Source organism: Scyliorhinus canicula, chromosome 5 (assembly GCF_902713615.1).
Source record: "Scyliorhinus canicula chromosome 5, sScyCan1.1, whole genome shotgun sequence".
NCBI lineage: Eukaryota > Metazoa > Chordata > Chondrichthyes > Carcharhiniformes > Scyliorhinidae > Scyliorhinus > Scyliorhinus canicula.
Genome location: NC_052150.1, coordinates 154,602,000 through 154,620,035, shown reverse-complemented (window position 1 = coordinate 154,620,035; position 18,036 = coordinate 154,602,000).

Below are 18,036 nucleotides of genomic sequence, written 5' to 3'. Positions count from 1 at the left end.
ATCTATTTCCTGTCCCACTTTAAGTTTTCCGAATAGCTTTGTTCTTGTGTCAATGCAGGCAAAGGCTCGAAAGCCACAGTGTTGTCAATAGAGTAAATTAGATTTTGATGTGGTAGGTTTCAAATGTCTCCAGTAAATATTGTGGTTGTCGAGCTCAGTAAACATAGGTGCCCATTAACAGCACAAATTGAGATCTTCTAGCTTGAACAGTGGTGATATCAGCATATTATATCTTTGCACATCTGGTTTGTGGAAATGGAGACTACAGATGTCAGGAGATACAACCATAATTATGAAGTGTTCCCTGATGCACCATTAATATTTAATATAGATCATTAAATAAGATTTATATGATTTGAAATCCTCTGAGGTCCTGTTTGTCCAAAGCATTTATGATACAGAGATTAGTGCGAAAATAACATTTTCCCTGCCTGATGTTGTCAGGGCTATTTTGGTGACATTGGCAGAAATGTCACAGAAGAAAAGCCACCTGTTGAATTTTTTATGCCTCACTCCACGAAATGTTCATCTTTTATAACAACAAAGACATAACAACCTCTCTGCTATACAAAAGGAGGAAATTTCAGAGTACAATGACCCTGTAGGAGTGTGCTTTCAAACTAACTGTAAGTCTATAAGATTCAGTAATCAGACTACCTGTTCTATCATCTGCTTGTTCGATACTTTTTCTTATTTTGCCAGAAATAATTTGTACTGACGCCCCCTGGCACTGCTGGAATTAATATTTCTTTAAGTAAATATAAGCAATCGCTGCTGAAAATATTCTCACCTGAAGAGGAAAAGTGAGTTTATACACTCTGCACATAAAAGTTTGAGGGAAAATGAAATGGCAGAACCAAAATAATTTTGTTATTATTATTCCTTAGATTTTTGCACTTATTTATTAACATGCATAATTTCCCAAATCTAATAGCTGGGAACTGCTACCAACACAGAGGCTGTTTCAGAGCAAGGGGCTGACGGTTAGTGGGGGTAGGGCAGTGACACACAATTTTCCTTTAAGTTTTGTGTCTCATGTGTGCGTCGGTGGTTGTGATGAGCACCCATATGATGTAACCTCAACTCCGCTGTTTTTTAATTCAGAGATGGAATTTGGAGGAGTCGGGAGCCCTGGAAAAGAGACAGTAAAGTTGGATATCCCTAAATAACAGGAAAACATGCCTGAGGAAGTGCCCAGTTTTTGAGCTCAATTAACAGAAAAGATCGGAAAAATATTATTGTGGGATCCAGCTGAGGAAACATCAGCAGCTAAATTAAAAAGCATTCCCCCACAGGTAAGAATCACACTAAAGCCAAGCGCAAAGTGACGTGGAGACAAACAGGTTTACGTAAGTCGTGATATTGCCTAACGGAGTGATGTGGATGACAGGGATTCCGATTTTGGATTTGGGACAGAGTTGGCTACTTCAGAATTGTCTTGGGACCAATGTAACAGAAATGTTAACCGAGCTGTGATTAATACTTTAGTTTAACCTAACAAAATTGGGGGGGGGGGGGGGGGGGGGGCGTTAGGAAACTGCTACAAATGACAAAAATATAATTATAATTGAGTCAGGAAAAAGATAAAAGGAACAAAATATGGGAAGGAATAAGGATAACACAAAAAGCCAGAGACTGGATTGTGCCTTGGAGCACAAGGGTTTGCTGCTATGACATACAAAGAGGAATAATAAATAAATACAACTGATATTGTTGGTCCAGCACTAAACGTGGTTTACAAAAAAAATGGACGAACTGAAGGCAATACTTTTTTTTTGATTTTTCCAATTCAGGGGCAATTTAGTGTGGCCAATCCACCAACCTTGCACTTGTTTGGGTTGTGGGGGTGAGACCCACGCAGACACGTGGCGAATGTGCAAACTCCACAGGGACAGTGATCAGGGGCTGGGATCGAACTCGGTCCTCGGTGGGGTGAGGCAGCAGTGCTGACCACTGTGCCACCCTCCCACCCCGGATGCAATAATGAGAGAAGGTCTCGGTTGATTGAAACATGGCTCCATCCAGATCAGGAGTGATTCTTAAATACTTTACATTCTGTAAACTCCTGTTAGGAATGGACAGAAGCAGTGGCAGAGTAACTGTACCAGTTAAAGGTAAAAGTTTTGTAGTAGAAGAAAATGATATAGCTAGCAGGAAGGTAGATACAGAACCTGCAGCGTCATTTAAAAGGAAAGGATATCCTTTGGACCACCAGTGGTGAAAGTGAACTGAAGGAAGGAATATATAAGCAAATCCAGAGGGGAGTGGCAGGCATGGAATAATAATCGGGGAAAGATGTTTCCTTTTGTGGGAGAAACTAGACCCAGGGGTCAATGTTTAAAAATAAGGGGTCACCCATTTAAGACAGAAATGAGGAGAATGTTTTGCTCTTTAAGGGTTGTGAGTCTTTGGAACTCTTTTCCCCAAAAAGAGTTGGAAACATAAGAACATAAGAACATAAGAACTAGGAGCAGGAGTAGGCCATCTGGCCCCTCGAGCCTGCTCCGCCATTCAATTAGATCATGGCTGATCTTTTGTGGACTCAGCTCCACTTTCCGGCCCGAACACCATAACCCTTAATCCCTTTATTCTTCAAATAACTATCTATCTTTACCTTAAAAACATGTAATGAAGGAGCCTCAACTGCTTCACTGGGCAAGGAATTCCATAGATTCACAACCCTTTGGGTGAAGAAGTTCCTCCTAAACTCAGTCCTAAATCTACTTCCCCTTATTTTGAGGCTATGTCCCCTAGTTCTGCTGTCACCCGCCAGTGGAAACAACCTGCCCGCATCTATCCTATCTATTCCCTTCATAATTTTAAATGTTTCTATAAGATCCCCCCTCATCCTTCTAAATTCCAACGAGTACAGTCCCAGTCTACTCAACCTCTCCTCATAATCTAACCCCTTCAGCTCTGGGATTAACCTAGTGAATCTCCTCTGCACACCCTCCAGCGCCAGTACGTCCTTTCTCAAGTAAGGAGACCAAAACTGAACACAATACTCCAGGTGTAGCCTCACTAACACCTTATACAATTGCAACATAACCTCCTTAGTTTTAAATTCCATCCCTCTAGCAATGAAGGACAAAATTCCATTTGCCTTCTTAATCACCTGTTCCACTTGTAAACCAACCTTCTGTGACTCATGCACTAGAACACCCAAGTCTCTCTGAACAGCGGCATGCTTTAATATTTTATCGTTTAAATAATAATCCCGTTTGCTGTTATTCCTACCAAAATGGATAACCTCACATTTGTCAACATTGTATTCCATCTGCCAGACCCTAGCCCATTCACTTAACCTATCCAAATCCCTCTGCAGACTTCCAGTATCCTCTGCACTTTTCGCTTTACCACTCATCTTAGTGTCATCTGCAAACTTGGACACATTGCCCTTGGTCCCCAACTCCAAATCATCTATGTAAATTGTGAACAATTGTGGGCCCAACACGGATCCTTGAGGGACACCACTAGCTACTGATTGCCAACCAGAGAAACACCTATTTATCCCAACTCTTTGCTTTCTATTAATTAACCAATCCTCTATCCATGCTACTACTTTACCCTTAATGCCATGCATCTTTATCTCATGCAGCAACCTTTTGTGTGGCACCTTGTCAAAGGCTTTCTGGAAATCCAGATATACCACATCCATCGGCTCCCCGTTATCTACTGCACTGATAATGTCCTCAAAAAATTCCACTAAATTAGTTATGCATGACCTGCCCTTTACGAACCCATGCTGCGTCTGCCCAATGGGATGATTTCTATCCAGATGCCTCGCAATTTCTTTCTTGATGATAGATTCCAGCATCTTCCCTACTACCGAAGTTAAGCTCACTGGCCTATAATTTCCTGCTTTCTGCCTACCTCCTTTTTTAAACAGTGGCGTCACGTTTGCTAATTTCCAATCCACTGGGACCACCCCAGAGTCTAGTGAATTTCGGTAAATTATCACTAGTGCATCTGCAATTTCCCTAGCCATCTCTTTTAGCACTCTGGGATGCATTCCATCAGGGCCAGGAGACTTGTCTACCATTAGTCCCATTAGCTTGCCCATCACTCCCTCCTTAGTGATAACAATCCTCTCAAGGTCCTCACCTGTCATAGCCTCATTTCTATCAGTCGCTGGCATGTTATTTGTGTCTTCCACTGTGAAGACCGACCCAAAAAACCTGTTCAGTTCCTCAGCCATTTCCTCATTTCCCATTATTAAAACTCCCTTCTCATCCTCTAAAGGACCAATATTTACCGTAGCCACTCTTTTTTGTCTTATATATTTGTAAAAACTTTTACTGTCTGTTTTTATATTCTGAGCAAGTTTACTCTCATACTCTATCTTACTCTTCTTTATAACTTTTTTAGTAGCTTTCTGTTGCCCCCTAAAGATTTCCCAGTCCTCTAATCTCCCAGCAATCTTTGCCACTTTATATGCTTTTTCCTTCAATTTGATACTCTCCCTTATTTCCTTAGATATCCACGGTCGATTTTCCCTCTTTCTTCCGTCCTTCCTTTTTGTTGGTATAAACCTTTGCTGAGCACTGTGAAAAATCGCTTGGAAGGTTCTCCACTGTTCCTCAACTGTTCCACCATAAAGTCTTAGCTGCCAGTCTACCTTAGCTAGTTCTTCTCTCATCCCCTTGTAATCTCCTTTGTTTAAACACAAAACACTAGTATTTGATTTTACTTTCTCACCCTCCATCTGTATTTTAAATTCCACCATATTGTGATCGCTCCTTCCGAGAGGATCCCTAACTGTGAGATCATGAATCAATCCTGTCCCATTACACAGGACAAGATCTAGGACCGCTTGTTCCCTCGTAGGTTCCATTACATACTGTTCTAGGAAACTATCGCAGATACATTCTATAAACTCCTCCTCAAGGTTGCCTTGACCGACCTGGTTAAACCAATCGACATGTAGATTAAAATCCCCCATGATAACTGCTGTACCATTTCTACATTAAGGAAGAGATAATAGATTATTGGTTAGCAAGGAGATGAAAGGTTATCAGGGGTAAGGGGGAACGTGGAGTAGAGGTTAAAATCAGGTCAGCCATGGTCTTATTGAATGACAGATCAGGCGCGAGGGATCGAGTAGCCTACTCCTGTTCCTAATTTGTATGTTTGTGTTTAAAAAAAATGTATTTACAATGAATCATTAGAAATGCCAGTTCCAGATCATTGCACAACTTCCTAGCACTACTTTAATCGAATAAACGTTTTCAAACATGGAAAAATAAACTGACAAGGTAACGGTAACTCTAAAAGAAACGAATGCTTTCATCATTATATTGAACTCCGTCCCGGCAAGGGCGTTTCAGGCACGGCGCGTCCCCGCCGGCAACAGGATCTTCCGTCCCAGCAGCTGGCCAATGGGGTTTCCTGTTGTGGCCAAACCACACCATCAGGAAATCCGTGGGCACGGGCGTGCTGCTGGCAAAGCGGAAGATCCCGCTGACAGAGAATCCCGCCCACCATGTATTATCGAAGAGCAATTAAAAGAAATTAATTAGAAAAGCAAAGGCTGAGTAAGGATGTTAAATCTTTGCACATAGGATTATTGAAATGAAATGAACTGATGAGATGGCGCATGTGTGAATTTATCTGGGTTCCTTTAAATTAGCCAGGACCTGGAGCGACAACCTGTTTTGGCACATGGTTCCAATTAAAGCAGAGGTTCAGCAGGTTGCTGACAGTCTGGGCAGTTAATGAGGTGGCACAGAAGATAAGCAGAGGCATGTGGATGTTGAGAGGTGGAAGATGATAGAGGGAGAGGAAAAAAAACAAATAAGCAGAGCAAGACAGAAAGAGGAGGCAATGTCACTATTGTTTACAGCAGCAGGACTCAGCTGAGTTCCACAAGGGAGCACCCTTGGCAATAGGGAAGATGACAAATTGAGCAGATGCTGGTCAATTAGTCTTCATGCTCTGCAATGTCAGCTTTAAAATTATTTGTAGTTGAATTATTTATAATATAAAGATTATGTTAAAAGTTAAAAAAATTATCATTTGCATACATTTCTGCAGCAATTAAAATAGAAAGAGGAAGTGAACACTGTGTGGATCAATTTGAGCACTGCTGCTTGGGTGATAAGCTGATTGGTAGATTGCCTCCTATCTATAGAATGCATCAGGTAATATGAGGGGCAGACTTGCCAGGTGCCAAAGTTGCAAATTAGCTCCAATGATATAAAAACAATAGGAAGAAAAATTCCATCAATTGTGGAAGGCCCATTAGGACTCCAGGGGTTGAATGTTTGTGTTTATTGTGTGAAAGGCCACGGGTGGGATTCTCTGATCCTGGGGCTAAGTGTTGGCGCCATCAGAAACGCTGGAGCGGTTTACGCCGGTGTCATCGGCCCCTTGGATCAGCGATTCTGCGCCACACAGGGGGCCAGCATGGCACTGGAATGCTTCACGCTGCTCCAGGTGTCTATCCGGGCGTCAGGACGGGCGCCGTGGGTCTGCACGTTCGCGCATGTGCATGGGTTGCCTTCTCCCCACCAGCCCCGACGCAACATGGCGGAGAGCTACAGGGACCTGGCGCAGCGGAACATAGGCCCCCATCAGGATAAGCCCGCCTGCCAATCGGTAGGCCCCACGGGGTCGGATACCCCCTCTCCCTCACCAGGCCGCCCCCCCACAAGGTCCCGCCAGGTAGGACGACACGTGAATTGCGCCGGCGGGACTCGGACAAACCCGGCCCATCACACGCATAGAGCCCCCGCACAGTCCTCAGGAGCCATGTGAGTATCTAATAAAACTTTAATTCAGAAATCTGCGATTACTACAAAAGAAAAAAAAGATCGATAGAAAACACTGAGTTGCTTATTTGGCCACTAGGTTGTGTAAATAAGCAGCCATTTACTGAAAAAAGCAGACCAACAGAATAATATGTCATTATAACCTCTTTAAATGATTAATGGTTCCCCTGAGCAGCTATATTAACAGACCACCTGCTAAACTCAGGTCATTTTCAGATTTAGGAACTCAACCAAACATTCATAATAGCCACAGCTTTTAAAACAAACAATTACTACTACAAGGGCCTGAAATTAAAGGAGCAGATGATATTTTATTTCCATTTCAAAGCAGATTGCCTGTCAGTCAAGGAAGAGGAGCAGGTACTTTGATTTTTTAATGTTTAATAGCAGTGCAATTTTCTCGAAGTCAAATAGGACTGCACATTTAAATCATAGAACCAAACATAACAGCAAGGTTTACCAAAGCATTTTCTACATTTTTGAATGCATTAAAGCACTTTCTTCAATGAAAACAAGTATTGTAAAACATGTCAACACTTCACGATTCTGGTCAACGTAATGGTCAAGTTACCTTTGCAGGACAGAATCCCATGATGAATCGTGGTATTATAAACACATTCACATTACGATGCATCATCAAACACTGACATTTGAAAATGTAAATACATTTTACACATGCCTGTCAGAATGTTTGCCACTCCTCAGCAGGCTTCCCCCCGTGGTCATGAACTTTCCAAGGAGATGCATCTTTTTGGGACTTCCACACCTACACTAGCACATGAAATTAGTCTGCAGGAGGGAATACATTTTTCCAGTTGTTCTCACATGGTGACCCCCCAACCTTAAAAGCGAAAGTGTGCATTTTGGACCCAAAGCCTTCCTGACCGATGAAAAGGCCCAATGGCGTGGTGTGAGGAAGGCACAGGCATAGTATTTCCTGCAAATACAAACATCTTCTACACCTTGAGATCCATGAGGAGACAGGGATTCGGCCCTTGAGAAATCCATTCAACCTAATAAGTCTATGGTATCATTTTAGTACATATGGCTTTGTCTGAAGGAAAGAAAATAAATAAAGGCATGCATTTATATAGCATCCTTTATAACCTCAGGACATCCCAAAGCACTTTTCAGCCAATGAATAACTTTTGATATGCAGTTACTGTTGTGATGTTGGAAATACAACAGCCAATATATCCACAAATAGCAATGAGATAAATGGTCAGTTAATCTTTTTTTGTGATATTTATTGAGAGGTAAATGTTGACCAAGATGCCAGGAGAGCTCCCCTCCTCTTCTTCAAATAGTAATATGGCACCATGTCTGCTGTCTGATTCTGCCACCCAGAGAGATACCAACAGTAACCACTTGGGTCACGCCTTCTACTGTTCTACTACTTTCTTGTTCTTTAGCTCCAGTAATCAGTCTGATGATGACTGACATGAAGTAGTTTTCAGATCCTGCAACACTTCAGTAAGAGATTGGATGCCTCAGTGCATGGCCGCCTCTAGCCATCACTCAAATTGTCAAGAGCAGGGTCTGAACTTCTGTTAGGGTGAAAGGCCTGACTGCACACAACACACCAGCTGCCTGCTGTGTTATTCACACAGTGTGATGGCTTGAGGCAATACTGTGGAGGCATCTTGTATATCCAAACAAGGGTTTATTGTTAACAAAGAAAAGGTTAACTATGTACAGGCATATAGTCTTTCAACATATTTTCACTCTCTGATTCCTGGGTTCACACTGCCTGGGCACTTGTTCTCAGGGCCCGTCACCTTTTCCCCAATTGGTCAGAGCCGCGTGCTCTCTTGCATGATAGGATTGCGAGGGTTTGCCCCTTAAAGTGGTCACGCTACACATACAGCCTGTGATTTTGCTGCTCAACCTTGTAATGGGCTCAGAGGCCATGTCTTCAAGAAGTTCCATGCTACTGTTGAAACATTTCAGAGTTGTTGTGTCGTTTTGATCCTAAACCTGGTATCTCTTCAGACCTGCAACAGTCAATTTAAACTCCATTAATTCACCCCTCCAGACTGTCTCTCTTTGGATCTATCATTTAAATGCACAGCCCTATCTGACTTTGAGAAAACTGCGCTGCTGTTAAAGATTAAGAAAAATCAAAGTACCTGCTCCTCTTCCTTGACTGACAGGCACTCTGCTTTGAAATGGGAATGAAATATCATCTGCTCCTTCAATTTCAGGGTCTTGTAGCAGTAATTGTTTGTTTTGAAAGCTGTGGCTATTATGAATATTTGGTTGAGTTCCTAAATCTGTAAATGACCAGAGTTTAGCAGGTGGTCTGTTAATATAGCTGCTCAGGGGAACAATTAATCATTTAAAGAGGGTATAATAACATATTCTGCCTTTGCTTCAAGGTGCCCCGAAGGTAGGGGTTGGCTTGGGTGGTAGGATGAAATACGAAGAAAGATGGGAGATGTGCAGCATTAGCTTTGGATCACTAGTGCATCTGATAGCTCACTGGGGAAAGCTGCATAATAAAGCCAGGGTCAACCTTACCAGCTTCTCTGGCAGCTGTTCCAACCCCCCCTCCCTTTCTTCCACCTTCTCTTTTGCTCCTCTCCAACCTTCCTCCACCATGGCTGCCTTCCAGCAGCATGAATGAACAGCGAGAAGAAAATCAGAAAGGTTGCTATGCCCATGTTGAGATGTTCCACAGTGGGGATGTGATCTTCTAGGGAAAGGCTGGGCCCGTGGAGCATTGGGAGATAGCAAATAGTAGGTACTCATTTGGCTCAGCATTCTTTCCCCTTCATGACACCTTCCCCATCTCACCTCAGCATCGCCTCTGACTGCAGTGGTGCAGCCACCCGAGTGCTTTGATGCCATGTCTTCATCTGGGTCACACCACCAGACATGAAAGCCTTCTTCCTGACAGCCATCAGGTTTCCATTATTGCATTGAGCAATTTAAATGAAGTAATGAAAAATCTTTATGACCGATTTCTGCCCCTTACCTTGCACTCCTCACTTACCTGGTCTCACTGTGAAGGAGTCTTATAGTGCTCCATCTTACCATATTGATTCCCCACTGGTTATGTTCTAACAATGCTGACTAGTTGTGCTAACTTATTCCCAATTTTACACCCACGTATATGTTAATGTGATTGGCAGGAGCATGGCATTTGCAAAATAGCTGCACAAATGGGCATAATTTCAGGTGTAGCTTCAGTTCATGTCTGAAGAAAATTCCAGGCAAAGGTTTAAATGAATATTTGGCATAATTTCAGCCTTTAATCTGTACATTGATGATGTCTATGGTACAGAAATGGGCATTTAGCTCAAATGATCCATGTGGATGTATATGTCCCTCTAAAACCTCCTCCGATCCCCACTTCATCTAACCCAATTAGTATAATCCTCTGTTTCATTCTTCCAGGTGTGCATCTAGTATCCCCTGAAGAGAATCTAGACTATGTGCCCTTTTTGGAATTGTGTACAGTACTCCCAAGATTTGATACAAATTTAACATAATTTCTCTACTTTTCAATATGATCCACAAATGAACCCAGAACTTGTTTTTTCTTAATGGTCTTGCCAACCTTTTGTCACTACGTTTAGACATTTGTGATTGTGCATCCTGGATCCCTTTGCTCCTCTATCCACTTCAGACTTTTATTATCCAGGCAATATACTCTTGGATAAGGACAAGACCGGTCCTCGGGTAAAGGTGGTAAATTGGTGGAAGGCTAATTACAGCAGGAAAAAGGAATTGTAACTGTGAGAATGGATTGGAGAGATTGGGACTGTTTTATTTGGAAAAAATGTCAATAGGAGATTTGATAGAGGTATTCAAGATCCTGAGGAAATGGATAAATATAAATAGTGAGAAACTGTCCCTACTCAAGAGAGAATTAAGAACTAAAGGGCACAGATTCAAAATAATTAGCAAAAGAAATAAAAACGATGTGAGAAGGAAAACATTCTCCCAGAGGGTGGCTGGAGTCTTGAACTAACTTCCTGGAAGACTGATGGGGGCAGGCTTGATCAAGGTATTCAAAAGGGTATTGGATTGCTCTCTGAAAAGAAGAATTTGCAAGGATATGGGGATAAGGCAGGGGAGCGGGACTAGGTAGAATGCTTTTTCAGATTTGTGATTGAAATTAACAAATATAGCTCCTCATCTCGGTCATAGGTGGCATTCATTTTATTTTGAAACTGTGCCCCTGGTTCCAGACTCCGCTACAAAGGAAAATACCTTACCTGCATCTACTCTGTCTATTCCTTTAAGTATTTTGGAGATTTCAATGGGATCATCTCTCATTCTTCGAAACTCGAAAGAATAGAGGTTGCGTTTGACAATCATTCTTCATAATATCTGGAACAAGTCTGGTGAACGTTTGTCGCACTCCCTCTATGACAATAATATCCTTTCTGAGGTAAGGGGATAAAAACTTCACACTCTACTCCAGGTGCGGTCTAACCACAATTGAAGTAAGACTTTACTACTCCTGTACCCAAATCCTCCTTTAATAAAGGACAACATTCCATTAGCTCTCCTAATAGCTTGCTGCACCTGCATGTTAGCCTTCAGTGACTTATGTACAAGTCCTGAGTTTATCAACACTTTCTAATTTCTTACCATTTAGGAAATACTCTGCACATCTGCTCCTTCTCCCAAAATGGATGACTTCACATTTTTCCACATTATATTCCATCTGTCGTACTCTTGCTGACTCATTAGGTCTGTCCAAATCCTCCTGGAGATGCTTTACATCTTCCTCACAACACACATTCCTGCTTAGCTTTGTATAATCCGTGAACTTGGAAATATTACATTTGATTCCCACATCCAAATCATTGATATATATTGTGAACACCTGGGGCCCAAGTACTGGTCCTTGCAGTAGCCCAATAGTCACAGCCTGCCAATGTGACAATGATCTGTTTATTCTTACTCTGTTTTCTGCATGTTAGTCAATCCTGAATCCATGCTACCTATTCCATGTGCCTTTAGTTTTCTAATCAGCCTCCTGTGGGGGACTTGATCAAAAGCCTTTTGACTATGCCCATTGACTCTCCTTAATCAATTTTGTTGGTAACATCTTCAAAAAGACTCAAACAAGTTGGTCAAACATGATTTTCCATTTGACTGTGCCCAATCAGATCATGGTTGTCCAAGTGTCCATTTATGACATCCTTTATAATAAATTCTAGCATTTTCCCTATGATTACTGTAAGGCCACAGATCTGTAGTTCCCTGATTTCTCTCTCCCTCACTTCTCAAATAATAGGGTGACACTTTCTACCTTCCAATCTTCAGGAATCATTCCAGAATCTATAGAATTTTGGAAGATGATCACCAGTGCATCCACTATCTCTAAAGCAACTCTTTCAACACTCCGGGATACATAAAATCAGGTCCCGGGGACTTACCAATTTTCTCCAATTGAGCCTTCTTACTGGTACTAATTTCCTTCAACTCCGCATTCTCCTTAGTCCCTTGGATCTCTACACCTGGGAGATTTCCTGTATCATCTTTAGTGAAGACAGACACAAAGTAATCATTTAGCAAAGTTATCATCTACCTTTCCTTTATCCCCCATCATGAATTCTTTTGACTCTGCCTGTAATGGACCCACATTTGCCTTAGCCAAACGCTTCTTATTTAGATAGAACCCTTACAGTCCGTTTTTATGATTTTTGCTAGATTGCATTAATTTTCTTTGCTCCCTTTATTTTGATTTAGTAATTTTGGTCATGAATAATGCCATGAATGTGTTAGTTTGTCCCATTTCTATTATACTTCCAAAATCATGTATCAGTCAAATAATAAATGAAATTTTGATGTCCAGACAGATTGCGTAACATACTATAATTGTATTCAACCCACACGTATTCATGTAACGTGGTCTTGCGGTCAATAATTTTGCCTGTTACTTCCGCTGGCAAAGGAGGATGTAGATGAACTGGGTTAAGACTTTGCAGGTGGCATTTGGAATATGTTTCGAATGCAATTCTCTTTGGAATGATTTTCCACATGAGGTGCCAGTTGATTCCACAAGCCACCTTTAAATGTGGAAAAGACTTTCCCTAAATTAACACATGGAGGTAATTTCTCAACTTTACAATGTCAATCTGCAGATGCAGCCACTGGGAATGCATATCTGAAATTCAGCTTTGGGCTGGAAAATTGCCTGAAGTATTCCCTTGAATTTACAACATGCAGTTTCAGAAGTGAGGCTCTCCACTAGCTGTGTGGCATCAGAAAAATGTACCCTACTTTTGCACTCTTCCATTTTTGATTGGCATAAATATCTATATATGTGCAATGTTTCATTATACATACAGTGATTAAAACTGGGTGTATACTTTTGTATAGTCTGACTAATGTTCTATTGCGCATCATGTTGGTTCCTTCGTTTACATTTTAGGAATCTATTTGTGCACAGTCGCGATATAGTACCATTGTGATTATGTTACTGGGTGAATGATCAAGAGAATACTTGTTCATAATCCCATTATGACAGCTTGAGAACTTGAATTCATAGAATTTACAGGGTAGAAGGAGACCATTCAGCCCATCGAGTCTGCACCGGCCCTTGGAAAGAGCATCCTACTTAAGCCCCACACCTCTACCCTTTCCCCTTTATCCCCTTAACCCAAAACAACCTTTTTGGACACTAAGGGCAATTTAGCATGGCCAATTCACCTAACCTGCACATCTTTAGACTGTGGGAGGAAACCAGAGCACCCGGAGGAAACCCACGCAAATACGGGGAGTACGTGCAGACTCCACACAGACAGTGACCCAAGCCAGAAATAGAACCTGGGACTCTGGAGCTGTGAAGCAACTGTGCTAACCACAATGTTACCGTGCTGCATTCAGTTATACTGAACACCTGAATATAAAATAAAAAACTGGTATTGATATGGATTAATAGAAATTTAATCTAAGTTGAATTTTCATGGTGCGTGTGTGAAACACAAGTCGAGCCCATTTATGACTTCCATTATGCACACCTGCCTCATGATTGACATTGCCTGTTCAAGCAGGATGGAGTTCACAGTTCAATTTGGGAGCTGCAATGGAGTGTGGGAGGAGAGCAGGTATAGAGGTGGGTTTGTTAGAAGACACACTTCGGTATTTGGAGACAGCAGCCCAGCTCCCAAATAGTTTAAATGCTTCACAAATCTCATCCCTCACACACCCCACACACCCCGCCATTCCCATTCCCTGTCACATCTATGCACCCTCAGATCTCCCATGTCACCCCATATCGCCATCATGAAATCTCCATAGCCACTAACACAGTATTCACTATGTACTGTTCTCAGGATCCAAGCAAGAGCAACACGAATTATGTTAAATGCAAATGTAAGCATTTAAACTTGTGACAATCTAATAAAACTCTCATTTTAAAATCTGTCAAGGGAGGAAGAATCTCCACTCCTATAAAAAAGCTAAATCCCTTAAATGCCAATAAGCTGCGTAAATGAACAACCAATTATGAAGAAACCATAACAAAGGCATAATGCTGTTACAGTCTCCAGAATCATTGCCCTGAACAGCTATACGATAGGTCATATACAATGCTCAGGTCATTTTCAGATTCTGGAAACCAGCCAAGCATTCATCAAAGACACAGAACTCTCTGGTGAACCACTGTATTAACTACACATTTAAATTTCAGCATTTAATAGTGACATTGGAAGGCGTCAAAACATATGAGGTTTAGCTGTCAGAATGTTCTCTACTCCTCAGCAGGATAGTGGGCTTCCAAACCCTGCAGCTGCACACAAAAATAGTAAGCAGTAGGCACTACAATTTTCCTGTGGTCTTCATAGTGGGTCGTCTGACCTCAGATCACACAAAAATGGGGTCAGGAAGACACAGGGAATTTATCGGCATGGAAGCGAGAATTGGCTAATGCAAAATGCAGAGGGGTGAGGGTGGGGGGTGCGTGGGGGGTGAGGGTGGGGGTGAGTAAGGGGTGAGGGTGAGGCTGGTGTGGGATGGTGTTGGGGGGGGGGTTGACAAGCGTGGCATGGGGAACCGCAACTAAGCGGAGTCTCATTTCCTAGCCCACGGCTGATTTCCATCCGGGCAACTTCCCTTTCTTCTGGTTTGCCGACCACATCCAGGGCCCTCTGATTAGTCACGGCAGAAGGTCCGGTGGTCTCCTTCCAGTTTTCTCCCGCTCCTGGCAGTTATGGGCGGCCTTCTCCTTGGGGAGAGGGGGGCGGAACAGAAAACAACAGTGTTAGACAGTTGGCACATGCAGCCCAGGGGGTGGTTAACTAGCGGCGTCAGTGGCCAGGGCACCCAGCTATGGCGGCCACAATGGGTCCCAGCATGTGGTGCATGGTGGGGGATCTGCTGCCCTCCTGGTGGGGGTTCTGGTTATGGGTGTGTGGGATGGGGTTAGTGCCAGGAGCACAGTGCTGCCTACTCACACTGATCACCCTGAGGAGGTCGTGCAATTTCTTCTGGCAATGCAGGCCATTCCGGACGGTGTTACCTGTGGCGCTGACTGCCTCTGCTACCTGCGCCCAGGTATGGTGAATGGCGGCAGTTGGCAGCCTCCTTCCCGGACCAGGGTACAGGGTGGCCTGCCTCTCCTCCACCGCATCCAGGAGGGTCTCAAGCTCAGCATCAGTGAATCTGTGCGCTGCACTCTCCTTGCTGCCATCTTGTTGGCTGGAATGGTGTGCGTGGGGGGTGAAGTGTGTATATGCGGCTGCAGCTTGTCAGTCTCCTGAGTGTCAATCGGGAAACCGGCGAATCCCACAATGTACCTCATTGGAACCTCATTGTGTTCCATGTGGCGCTGGTGGTAGCGCCTCAACAGTTGCTGAACTGGTCCAGGTGTGGCGCCAGGCTTGCTGTCATGGAAGTCCACAAATCCTGCCCCAGCGTCAACACTCTCAGGAATGTAGAATCCCGCATAGTATTTATAAGTTCCATGTTCTATTACCTTTTCATAGAATTTCAATACATTTCCAAATTGCTATTGCCTTGGAATTACTCCTACATACATTGGAAATAACTTTGTTGGAAAATGAATTCCAGTATTTTTCTGATTTTACGGCTTGATTTTAACTCTGTGTAAGTGAATGGGATTTGAGTGAGTTAAAATCTTCCCTCAGATGCCAAGCAAACTGTGATGTAATTGGAGCAACCGGGCTTCTGACGTATTTTCAAATAAATGTAAACCTATAAAATAACATTATAGCTTTAGATCTGGAATTAGAAGGCAATTAATGACATTGTTAACATGCTTGGGCTAATATAGCTGTTAATCGTGCATGCAAACGATCAGATCTGCCTTTCAAAGCATTTGTATGTAAATTTTCTTTTGTGGTCAGCAAGAACAAGCATGGAGCCGTCAATAAACCTTTTTTTAATTATCTAAGAGTCAATAGATTTCAAACACAATTACCCAAAGTCAAATAGTTCAGCAGGTGTTTAAATAAGGCATTGTATTTGAAAGCAGGCCATTGTATTATCACTGGAGACAGCAGTGATCTCAGCTGCTGTATCATATCACACATTTTCTTTGTATAATTTTATAGCTGTAATGTCATTGAGATATTAACAAATGTGGATATCTAAATTTAGGGTAAGAACAAATAGTTTCTTCCTTTTTTATCCCCAAATGTATTGTCACCATTGACTCTCACGGAAAGATAATTTGGGGCTGCACGGTAACACAATGGTTAGCACAGTTGCTTTATAGCTCCAGGGTCCCAGGTTCGATTCCCTGCTGGGTCACTGTCTGTGTGGAGTCTGCATGTTCTCCCCGTGTCTGCGTGGGTTTCCTCTGGGTGCTCCGGTTTCCACCCACAGTTTAAAGAAGTGCGGAGGTGGATTGGCCATGTTAAATTGCCCTCAGTGTCCAAAGAAAAGGTTGGGTGGGGTTACTGGGTTACGGGGTGAAGGTGGAGGTGTGGGCTTAGATAGAGTGTTCTTTCCTAGGGCCGGTGCAGACTTGATGGGCCGAAAGGCCTCCTTCTGCACTGTAAATTCTATGATTTCATGATAATTCCTGTCAATTGATTGGCTGAAAAGGTTTCTAATAATAATATTCTTTATTGTCACAAGTAGGATTCCATTTACACTGCAATGAAGTTACTGTGAAATACCCCCAGTCGCCACATTCTGGCGCCTGTTTGGGTACACAGAGGGAGAATTCAGAATGTCCAATTCACCCAACAGCACATCTTTCGGGACTTGTGGGAGGAAACCGGAGCACCCGGAGGAAACCCACGCAGACACAGGGAGAACGTTCAGACTCCACACGGCCAGTGACCCAAGCTGGGAATCAAACCCGGGTCCCTGGCGCTGTGAAGCAACAGTGCATTCAATGTATTGTAGGATTTGCCTCACATCTGACAGCCGACTAAATGGACAACCTGGCTGAGAGGCAGGATTGTACACATGCAGCAAAAGGCCTCTGGCAAGAGCCAATGGGAACAGGGAGCATCAGTTACAGGTCACATGCAGGAGACTGGCCATTGGAAGACCTAGAGGCCCCCTAAAGAAAGAGACCCCCTCAGAGACCCACTAAATAAAGAGACCCTCATCCCCGTTATGTGCATTCCAATCACCCCTCTGGTTTAGCTCACCAGGCTAAATCGCTGGCTTTTAAAGCAGACCAAGCAGGCCAGCAGCACGGTTCGATTCCCGTACCAGCCTCCCCGGACAGGTGCCAGAATGTGGCGACTAGGGGCTTTTCACAGTAACTTCATTGAAGCCTACTCGTGACAATAAGCGATTTTCATTTCATTTCATTTCACATGAGTGATTTTGAAGTGCTAAGCTCCCACCCCCAGGTTATCTGTGTCCCATTTTCCCCTAGATATGGGAGCGGGGGTGACTGATCCACCTCCCTCCCCAGAGACCCCCTAAATAAAGGGGCCCCCCAGAAACCCCCTGAATAAGGGGACTTCCAGAGACTCTGAAATAAAGAGACCCCACAAGAAAAGAGACCCCTGTCTGGAAGCTAGAGTGCTGTCCAGACAGGGGCAGCAATAAAATTACTGTTGTAACACTCACCTGGACAATATACCCGCTGACTCAGGCACAGGAGGCACCATGTGTCAATTCCTGGAAAGAGAAACCAGTCAGCTTTGTTTAAACCCCTCAGATCCTTGAACTGCAAAAAATTCATTCATTTCCATTACTAGGCTGTGATGGACAGCTTCCACACACACACACACACCCACACAGCTGTGAGCCTTGTTTCATTCATCTCCCTTCAGTAAATCTGAAACTATGTTTCTAAACATCAACTATTTCAAAG